Raw genomic sequence first — 10,842 nt, forward strand, 5'->3', positions numbered from 1 at the left:
CAGGAGAATCCGTATAGGTGTTCGAGTGTTCGAACCGTAATGCGCAAGAAATGGTATGGAAACCCCGTATTTACATATCTGCCACTGTGCAGGAGAATCCGTATAGGTGTTCGAGTGTTCTAACCGTAATGCGCAAGAAATGGTAGGGAAACCCCGTATTTACATATCTGCCACTATGTAGGAGAATCCGTATTGGTGTTCGAGTGTTCGAACCGTAATGCGCAAGAAATGGTATGTAAACCTCGTATTTACATATCTGCCACTGTGCAGGAGAATCCGTATAGGTATTCGAGTGTTCGAACCGTAATGCGCAAGAAATGGTATGGAAACCCCGTATTTACATATCTGCCACTATGCAGGAGAATCCGCATAGGTGTTCGAGTGTTCGAACCGTAATGCGCAAGAAATGGTATGGAAACCCCGTATTTACAAATCGGCCACTGTGCAGGAGAATCCGTATAGGTGTTCGAGTGTTCGAACCGTAAGGCGCAAGAAATGGTATGTAAACTCCGTATTTACATATCTGCCACTGTGCAGGGGAATCCGTATAGGTGTTCGAGTGTTCGAACCGTAATGCGCAAGAAATGGTATGTAAACCTCGTATTTACATATCTGCCACTGTGCAGGAGAATCCGTATAGGTATTCGAGTGTTCGAACCGTAATGCGCAAGAAATGGTATGGAAACCCCGTATTTACATCTTGCCACTGTGCAGGAGAATCCGTATAGGTGTTCGAGTGTTCGAACCGTAAGGCGCAAGAAATGGTATGTAAACCCCGTATTTACATATCTGCCACTGTGCAGGAGAATCCTTATAGGTGTTCGAGTGTTCGAACCGTAAGGCGCAAGAAATGGTATGTAAACCCCGTATTTACATATCTGCCACTGTGCAAGAGAATCCTTATAGGTGTTCGAGTGTTCGAACCGTAATGCGCAAGAAATGGTATGTACACCCCGTATTTACATATCTGCCACTGTGCAGGAGAATCCGTATAGGTGTTCGACTGTTCGAACTGTAATGCGTAAGAATTGTTATGGAAACCCCGTATTTACAAATCTGCCACTGTGCAGGAGAATCCGTATAGGTGTTCGAGTGTTTGAACCGTAATGCGCAAGAAATGGTATGTAAACCCCGTATTTGCATATATGCCACTGTGCAGGAGAATCCGTATAGGTGTTCGACTGTTCGAACCGTAATGCGCAAGAAATGGTATGGAAACCCCGTATTTACATATCTGCCACTGTGCAGGAGAATCCGTATAGGTGTTCGAGTGTTCGAACCGTAATGCGCAAGAAATGGTATGGAAACCCCGTATTTACATATCTGCCACTGTGCAGGAGAATCCGTATAGGTGTTCGAGTGTTCGAACCGTAATGCGCAAGAAATGGTAGGGAAACCCCGTATTTACATATCTGCCACTATGTAGGAGAATCCGTATAGGTGTTCGAGTGTTCGAACCGTAATGCGCAAGAAATGGTATGTACACCTCGTATTTACATATCTGCCACTGTGCAGGAGAATCCGTATAGGTATTCGAGTGTTCGAACCGTAATGCGCAAGAAATGGTATGGAAACCCCGTATTTACATATCTGCCACTGTGCAGGAGAATCCGTATAGGTGTTCGAGTGTTCGAACCGTAAGGCGCAAGAAATGGTATGTAAACCCCGTATTTACATATCTGCCACTGTGCAGGAGAATCCTTATAGGTGTTCGAGTGTTCGAACCGTAAGGCGCAAGAAATGGTATGTAAACCCCGTATTTACATATCTGCCACTGTGCAAGAGAATCCTTATAGGTGTTCGAGTGTTCGAACCGTAATGCGCAAGAAATGGTATGTAAACCCCGTATTTACATATCTGCCACTGTGCAGGAGAATCCGTATAGGTGTTCGAGTGTTCGAACCGTAATGCGCAAGAAATGGTATGTAAACCTCGTATTTACATATCTGCCACTGTGCAGGAGAATCCGTATAGGTATTCGAGTGTTCGAACCGTAATGCGCAAGAAATGGTATGGAAACCCCGTATTTACATATCTGCCACTGTGCAGGAGAATCCGCATAGGTGTTCGAGGGTTCGAACCGTAATGCGCAAGAAATGGTATGGAAACCCCGTATTTACAAATCGGCCACTGTGCAGGAGAATCCGTATAGGTGTTCGAGTGTTCGAACCGTAAGGCGCAAGAAATGGTATGTAAACTCTGTATTTACATATCTGCCACTGTGCAGGAGAATCCGTATAGGTGTTCGAGTGTTCGAACCGTAATGCGCAAGAAATGGTATGTAAACCTCGTATTTACATATCTGCCACTGTGCAGGAGAATCCGTATAGGTATTCGAGTGTTCGAACCGTAATGCGCAAGAAATGGTATGGAAACCCCGTATTTACATCTCTGCCACTGTGCAGGAGAATCCGTATAGGTGTTCGAGTGTTCGAACCGTAAGGCGCAAGAAATGGTATGTAAACCCCGTATTTACATATCTGCCACTGTGCAGGAGAATCCTTATAGGTGTTCGAGTGTTCGAACCGTAAGGCGCAAGAAATGGTATGTAAACCCCGTATTTACATATCTGCCACTGTGCAAGAGAATCCTTATAGGTGTTCGAGTGTTCGAACCGTAATGCGCAAGAAATGGTATGTAAACCCCGTATTTACATATCTGCCACTGTGCAGGAGAATCCGTATAGGTGTTCGAGTGTTCGAACCGTAATGCGCAAGAAATGGTATGTAAACCTCGTATTTACATATCTGCCACTGTGCAGGAGAATCCGTATAGGTGTTCGAGTGTTCGAACCGTAAGGCGCAAGAAATGGTATGTAAACCCCGTATTTACATATCTGCCACTGTGCAGGAGAATCCGTATAGGTGTTCGAGTGTTCGAACCGTAATGCGCAAGAAATGGTATGTAAACCTCGTATTTACATATCTGCCACTGTGCAGGAGAATCCGTATAGGTATTCGAGTGTTCGAACCGTAATGCGCAAGAAATGGTATGGAAACCCCGTATTTACATATCTGCCACTGTGCAGGAGAATCCGCATAGGTGTTCGAGGGTTCGAACCGTAATGCGCAAGAAATGGTATGGAAACCCCGTATTTACAAATCGGCCACTGTGCAGGAGAATCCGTATAGGTGTTCGAGTGTTCGAACCGTAAGGCGCAAGAAATGGTATGTAAACTCTGTATTTACATATCTGCCACTGTGCAGGAGAATCCGTATAGGTGTTCGAGTGTTCGAACCGTAATGCGCAAGAAATGGTATGTAAACCTCGTATTTACATATCTGCCACTGTGCAGGAGAATCCGTATAGGTATTCGAGTGTTCGAACCGTAATGCGCAAGAAATGGTATGGAAACCCCGTATTTACATCTCTGCCACTGTGCTGGAGAATCCGTATAGGTGTTCGAGTGTTCGAACCGTAAGGCGCAAGAAATGGTATGTAAACCCCGTATTTACATATCTGCCACTGTGCAGGAGAATCCTTATAGGTGTTCGAGTGTTCGAACCGTAAGGCGCAAGAAATGGTATGTAAACCCCGTATTTACATATCTGCCACTGTGCAAGAGAATCCTTATAGGTATTCGAGTGTTCGAACCGTAATGCGCAAGAAATGGTATGGAAACCCCGTATTTACATATCTGCCACTGTGCAGGAGAATCCGCATAGGTGTTCGAGGGTTCGAACCGTAATGCGCAAGAAATGGTATGGAAACCCCGTATTTACAAATCGGCCACTGTGCAGGAGAATCCGTATAGGTGTTCGAGTGTTCGAACCGTAAGGCGCAAGAAATGGTATGTAAACTCTGTATTTACATATCTGCCACTGTGCAGGAGAATCCGTATAGGTGTTCGAGGGTTCGAACCGTAATGCGCAAGAAATGGTATGTAAACCTCGTATTTACATATCTGCCACTGTGCAGGAGAATCCGTATAGGTATTCGAGTGTTCGAACCGTAATGCGCAAGAAATGGTATGGAAACCCCGTATTTACATCTCTGCCACTGTGCAGGAGAATCCGTATAGGTGTTCGAGTGTTCGAACCGTAAGGCGCAAGAAATGGTATGTAAACCCCGTATTTACATATCTGCCACTGTGCAGGAGAATCCTTATAGGTGTTCGAGTGTTCGAACCGTAAGGCGCAAGAAATGGTATGTAAACCCCGTATTTACATATCTGCCACTGTGCAAGAGAATCCTTATAGGTGTTCGAGTGTTCGAACCGTAATGCGCAAGAAATGGTATGTAAACCCCGTATTTACATATCTGCCACTGTGCAGGAGAATCCGTATAGGTGTTCGAGTGTTCGAACCGTAATGCGCAAGAAATGGTATGTAAACCTCGTATTTACATATCTGCCACTGTGCAGGAGAATCCGTATAGGTGTTCGAGTGTTCGAACCGTAAGGCGCAAGAAATGGTATGTAAACCCCGTATTTACATATCTGCCACTGTGCAGGAGAATCCGTATAGGTGTTCGAGTGTTCGAACCGTAATGCGCAAGAAATGGTATGTAAACCTCGTATTTACATATCTGCCACTGTGCAGGAGAATCCGTATAGGTATTCGAGTGTTCGAACCGTAATGCGCAAGAAATGGTATGGAAACCCCGTATTTACATATCTGCCACTGTGCAGGAGAATCCGCATAGGTGTTCGAGGGTTCGAACCGTAATGCGCAAGAAATGGTATGGAAACCCCGTATTTACAAATCGGCCACTGTGCAGGAGAATCCGTATAGGTGTTCGAGTGTTCGAACCGTAAGGCGCAAGAAATGGTATGTAAACTCTGTATTTACATATCTGCCACTGTGCAGGAGAATCCGTATAGGTGTTCGAGTGTTCGAACCGTAATGCGCAAGAAATGGTATGTAAACCTCGTATTTACATATCTGCCACTGTGCAGGAGAATCCGTATAGGTATTCGAGTGTTCGAACCGTAATGCGCAAGAAATGGTATGGAAACCCCGTATTTACATCTCTGCCACTGTGCAGGAGAATCCGTATAGGTGTTCGAGTGTTCGAACCGTAAGGCGCAAGAAATGGTATGTAAACCCCGTATTTACATATCTGCCACTGTGCAGGAGAATCCTTATAGGTGTTCGAGTGTTCGAACCGTAAGGCGCAAGAAATGGTATGTAAACCCCGTATTTACATATCTGCCACTGTGCAAGAGAATCCTTATAGGTGTTCGAGTGTTCGAACCGTAATGCGCAAGAAATGGTATGTAAACCCCGTATTTACATATCTGCCACTGTGCAGGAGAATCCGTATAGGTGTTCGACTGTTCGAACCGTAATGCGTAAGAATTGGTATGGAAACCCCGTATTTACATATCTGCCACTGTGCAGGAGAATCCGTATAGGTGTTCGAGTGTTTGAACCGTAATGCGCAAGAAATGGTATGTAAACCCCGTATTTGCATATCTGCCACTGTGCAGGAGAATCCGTATAGGTGTTCGACTGTTCGAACCGTAATGCACAAGAAATGGTATGGAAACCCCGTATTTACATATCTGCCACTGTGCAGGAGAATCCGTATAGGTGTTCGAGTGTTCGAACCGTAATGCGCAAGAAATGGTATGGAAACCCCGTATTTACATATCTGCCACTGTGCAGGAGAATCCGTATAGGTGTTCGAGTGTTCGAACCGTAATGCGCAAGAAATGGTATGTAAACCTCGTATTTACATATCTGCCACTGTGCAGGAGAATCCGTATAGGTATTCGAGTGTTCGAACCGTAATGCGCAAGAAATGGTATGGAAACCCCGTATTTACATCTCTGCCACTGTGCAGGAGAATCCGCATAGGTGTTCGAGTGTTCGAACCGTAATGCGCAAGAAATGGTATGGAAACCCCGTATTTACAAATCGGCCACTGTGCAGGAGAATCCGTATAGGTGTTCGAGTGTTCGAACCGTAAGGCGCAAGAAACGGTATGTAAACCCCGTACTTACATATCTGCCACTGTGCAAGAGAATCCGTATAGGTGTTCGAGTGTTCGAACCGTAATGCGCAAGAAATGGTATGTAAACCTCGTATTTACATATCTGCCACTGTGCAGGAGAATCCGTATAGGTATTCGAGTGTTCGAACCGTAATGCGCAGGAAATGGTATGGAAACCCCGTATTTACATCTCTGCCACTGTGCAGGAGAATCCGTATAGGTGTTCGAGCGTTCGAACCGTAATGCGCAAGAAATGGTATGGAAACCCCGTATTTACATATCTGCCACTGTGCAGGAGAATCCGCATAGGTGTTCGACTGTTCGAACCGTAGTGCGCAAGAAATGGTATGGAAACCCCGTATTTACAAATCGGCCACTGTGCAGGAGAATCCGTATAGGTGTTCGAGTGTTCGAACCGTAAGGCGCAAGAAATGGTATGTAAACTCCGTATTTACATATCTGCCACTGTGCAGGAGAATCCGTATAGGTGTTCGACTGTTCGAACCGTAATGCGCAAGAAATGGTAGGGAAACCCCGTATTTACATATCTGCCACTGTGTAGGAGAATCCGTATAGGTGTTCGAGTGTTCGAACCGTAATGCGCAAGAAATGGTATGTAAACCCCGTATTTACATATCTGCCACTGTGCAGGAGAATCCGTATAGGTGTTCGAGTGTTCGAACCGTAATGCGCAAGAAATGGTATGTAAACCCCGTATTTACATATCTGCCACTGTGCAGGAGAATCCGTATAGGTGTTCGAGTGTTCGAACCGTAATGCGCAAGAATTGGTATGGAAACCCCGTATTTACATATCTGCCACTGTGCAGGAGAATCCGTATAGGTGTTCGAGTGTTCGAACCGTAAGGCGCAAGAAATGGTATGTAAACCCCGTATTTACATATCTGCCACTGTGCAGGAGAATCCGCATAGGTGTTCGAGTGTTCGAACCGTAATGCGCAAGAAATGGTATGTAAACCCCGTATTTACATATCTGCCACTGTGCAGGAGAATCCGTATAGGTATTCGAGTGTTCGAACCGTAATGCGCAAGAAATGGTATGGAAACCCCGTATTTACATCTCTGCCACTGTGCAGGAGAATCCGTATAGGTGTTCGAGCGTTCGAACCGTAATGCGCAAGAAATGGTATGGAAACCCCGTATTTACATATCTGCTACTGTGCAGGAGAATCCGTATAGGTGTTCGAGTGTTTGAACCGTAGTGCGCAAGAAATGGTATGGAAACCCCGTATTTACAAATCGGCCACTGTGCAGGAGAATCCGTATAGGTGTTCGAGTGTTCGAACCGTAAGGCGCAAGAAATGGTATGTAAACTCCGTATTTACATATCTGCCACTGTGCAGGAGAATCCGTATAGGTGTTCGACTGTTCGAACCGTAATGCGCAAGAAATGGTAGGGAAACCCCGTATTTACATATCTGCCGCTGTGTAGGAGAATCCGTATAGGTGTTCGAGTGTTCGAACCGTAATGCGCAAGAAATGGTATGTAAACCCCGTATTTACATATCTGCCACTGTGCAGGAGAATCCGTATAGGTGTTCGAGTGTTCGAACCGTAATGCGCAAGAAATGGTATGTAAACCTCGTATTTACATATCTGCCACTGTGCAGGAGAATCCGTATAGGTATTCGAGTGTTCGAACCGTAATGCGCAAGAAATGGTATGGAAACCTCGTATTTACATCTCTGCCACTGTGCAGGAGAATCCGTATAGGTGTTCGAGTGTTCGAACCGTAAGGCGCAAGAAATGGTATGTAAACCCCGTATTTACATATCTGCCACTGTGCAGGAGAATCCTTATAGGTGTTCGAGTGTTCGAACCGTAAGGCGCAAGAAATGGTATGTAAACCCCGTATTTACATATCTGCCACTGTGCAAGAGAATCCTTATAGGTGTTCGAGTGTTCGAACCGTAATGCGCAAGAAATGGTATGTAAACCCCGTATTTACATATCTGCCACTGTGCAGGAGAATCCGTATAGGTGTTCGACTGTTCGAACCGTAATGCGTAAGAATTGGTATGGAAACCCCGTATTTACATATCTGCCACTGTGCAGGAGAATCCGTATAGGTGTTCGAGTGTTTGAACCGTAATGCGCAAGAAATGGTATGTAAACCCCGTATTTGCATATCTGCCACTGTGCAGGAGAATCCGTATAGGTGTTCGACTGTTCGAACCGTAATGCACAAGAAATGGTATGGAAACCCCGTATTTACATATCTGCCACTGTGCAGGAGAATCCGTATAGGTGTTCGAGTGTTCGAACCGTAATGCGCAAGAAATGGTATGGAAACCCCGTATTTACATATCTGCCACTGTGCAGGAGAATCCGTATAGGTGTTCGAGTGTTCGAACCGTAATGCGCAAGAAATGGTAGGGAAACCCCGTATTTACATATCTGCCACTATGTAGGAGAATCCGTATAGGTGTTCGAGTGTTCGAACCGTAATGCGCAAGAAATGGTATGTAAACCTCGTATTTACATATCTGCCACTGTGCAGGAGAATCCGTATAGGTATTCGAGTGTTCGAACCGTAATGCGCAAGAAATGGTATGGAAACCCCGTATTTACATCTCTGCCACTGTGCAGGAGAATCCGCATAGGTGTTCGAGTGTTCGAACCGTAATGCGCAAGAAATGGTATGGAAACCCCGTATTTACAAATCGGCCACTGTGCAGGAGAATCCGTATAGGTGTTCGAGTGTTCGAACCGTAAGGCGCAAGAAACGGTATGTAAACCCCGTACTTACATATCTGCCACTGTGCAAGAGAATCCGTATAGGTGTTCGAGTGTTCGAACCGTAATGCGCAAGAAATGGTATGTAAACCTCGTATTTACATATCTGCCACTGTGCAGGAGAATCCGTATAGGTATTCGAGTGTTCGAACCGTAATGCGCAGGAAATGGTATGGAAACCCCGTATTTACATCTCTGCCACTGTGCAGGAGAATCCGTATAGGTGTTCGAGCGTTCGAACCGTAATGCGCAAGAAATGGTATGGAAACCCCGTATTTACATATCTGCCACTGTGCAGGAGAATCCGCATAGGTGTTCGACTGTTCGAACCGTAGTGCGCAAGAAATGGTATGGAAACCCCGTATTTACAAATCGGCCACTGTGCAGGAGAATCCGTATAGGTGTTCGAGTGTTCGAACCGTAAGGCGCAAGAAATGGTATGTAAACTCCGTATTTACATATCTGCCACTGTGCAGGAGAATCCGTATAGGTGTTCGACTGTTCGAACCGTAATGCGCAAGAAATGGTAGGGAAACCCCGTATTTACATATCTGCCGCTGTGTAGGAGAATCCGTATAGGTGTTCGAGTGTTCGAACCGTAATGCGCAAGAAATGGTATGTAAACCCCGTATTTACATATCTGCCACTGTGCAGGAGAATCCGTATAGGTGTTCGAGTGTTCGAACCGTAATGCGCAAGAAATGGTATGTAAACCCCGTATTTACATATCTGCCACTGTGCAGGAGAATTCGTATAGGTGTTCGAGTGTTCGAACCGTAATGCGCAAGAATTGGTATGGAAACCCCGTATTTACATATCTGCCACTGTGCAGGAGAATCCGTATAGGTGTTCGAGTGTTCGAACCGTAAGGCGCAAGAAATGGTATGTAAACCCCGTATTTACATATCTGCCACTGTGCAGGAGAATCCGCATAGGTGTTCGAGTGTTCGAACCGTAATGCGCAAGAAATGGTATGTAAACCCCGTATTTACATATCTGCCACTGTGCAGGAGAATCCGTATAGGTATTCGAGTGTTCGAACCGTAATGCGCAAGAAATGGTATGGAAACCCCGTATTTACATCTCTGCCACTGTGCAGGAGAATCCGTATAGGTGTTCGAGCGTTCGAACCGTAATGCGCAAGAAATGGTATGGAAACCCCGTATTTACATATCTGCCACTGTGCAGGAGAATCCGTATAGGTGTTCGAGTGTTTGAACCGTAGTGCGCAAGAAATGGTATGGAAACCCCGTATTTACAAATCGGCCACTGTGCAGGAGAATCCGTATAGGTGTTCGAGTGTTCGAACCGTAAGGCGCAAGAAATGGTATGTAAACTCCGTATTTACATATCTGCCACTGTGCAGGAGAATCCGTATAGGTGTTCGACTGTTCGAACCGTAATGCGTAAGAATTGGTACGGAAACCCCGTATTTACATATCTGCCGCTGTGCAGGAGAATCCGTATAGGTGTTCGAGTGTTCGAACCGTAAGGCGCAAGAAATGGTATGTAAACCCCGTATTTACATATCTGCCACTGTGCAGGAGAATCCGTATAGGTGTTCGAGTGTTCGAACCGTAATGCGCAAGAAATGGTATGTAAACCCCGTATTTACATATCTGCCACTGTGCAGGAGAATCCGTATAGGTGTTCGACTGTTCGAACCGTAATGCGCAAGAATTGGTATGGAAACCCCGTATTTACATATCTGCCACTGTGCAGGAGAATCCGTATAGGTGTTCGAGTGTTCGAACCGTAAGGCGCAAGAAATGGTATGTAAACCCCGTATTTACATATCTGCCACTGTGCAGGAGAATCCGCATAGGTGTTCGAGTGTTTGAACCGTAATGCGCAAGAAATGGTATGTAAACCCCGTATTTACATATCTGCCACCGTGCAAGAGAATCCGTATAGGTGTTCGAGTGTTCGAACCGTAATGCGCAAGAAATGGTATGTAAACCCCGTATTTACATATCTGCCACTGTGCAGGAGAATCCGTATAGGTGTTCAGCTGTTCGAACCGTAATGCGCAAGAATTGGTATGGAAACCCCGTATTTACATATCTGCCACTGTGCAGGAGAATCCGTATAGGTGTTCGAGTGTTCGAACCGTAAGGCGCAAGAAATGGTATGTAAACCCCGTATTTAC

This window comes from Camellia sinensis, chromosome 15 (assembly GCF_055761805.1).
Source record: "Camellia sinensis isolate YWXY chromosome 15, ASM5576180v1, whole genome shotgun sequence".
Classification (NCBI taxonomy): Eukaryota; Viridiplantae; Streptophyta; class Magnoliopsida; order Ericales; family Theaceae; genus Camellia; species Camellia sinensis.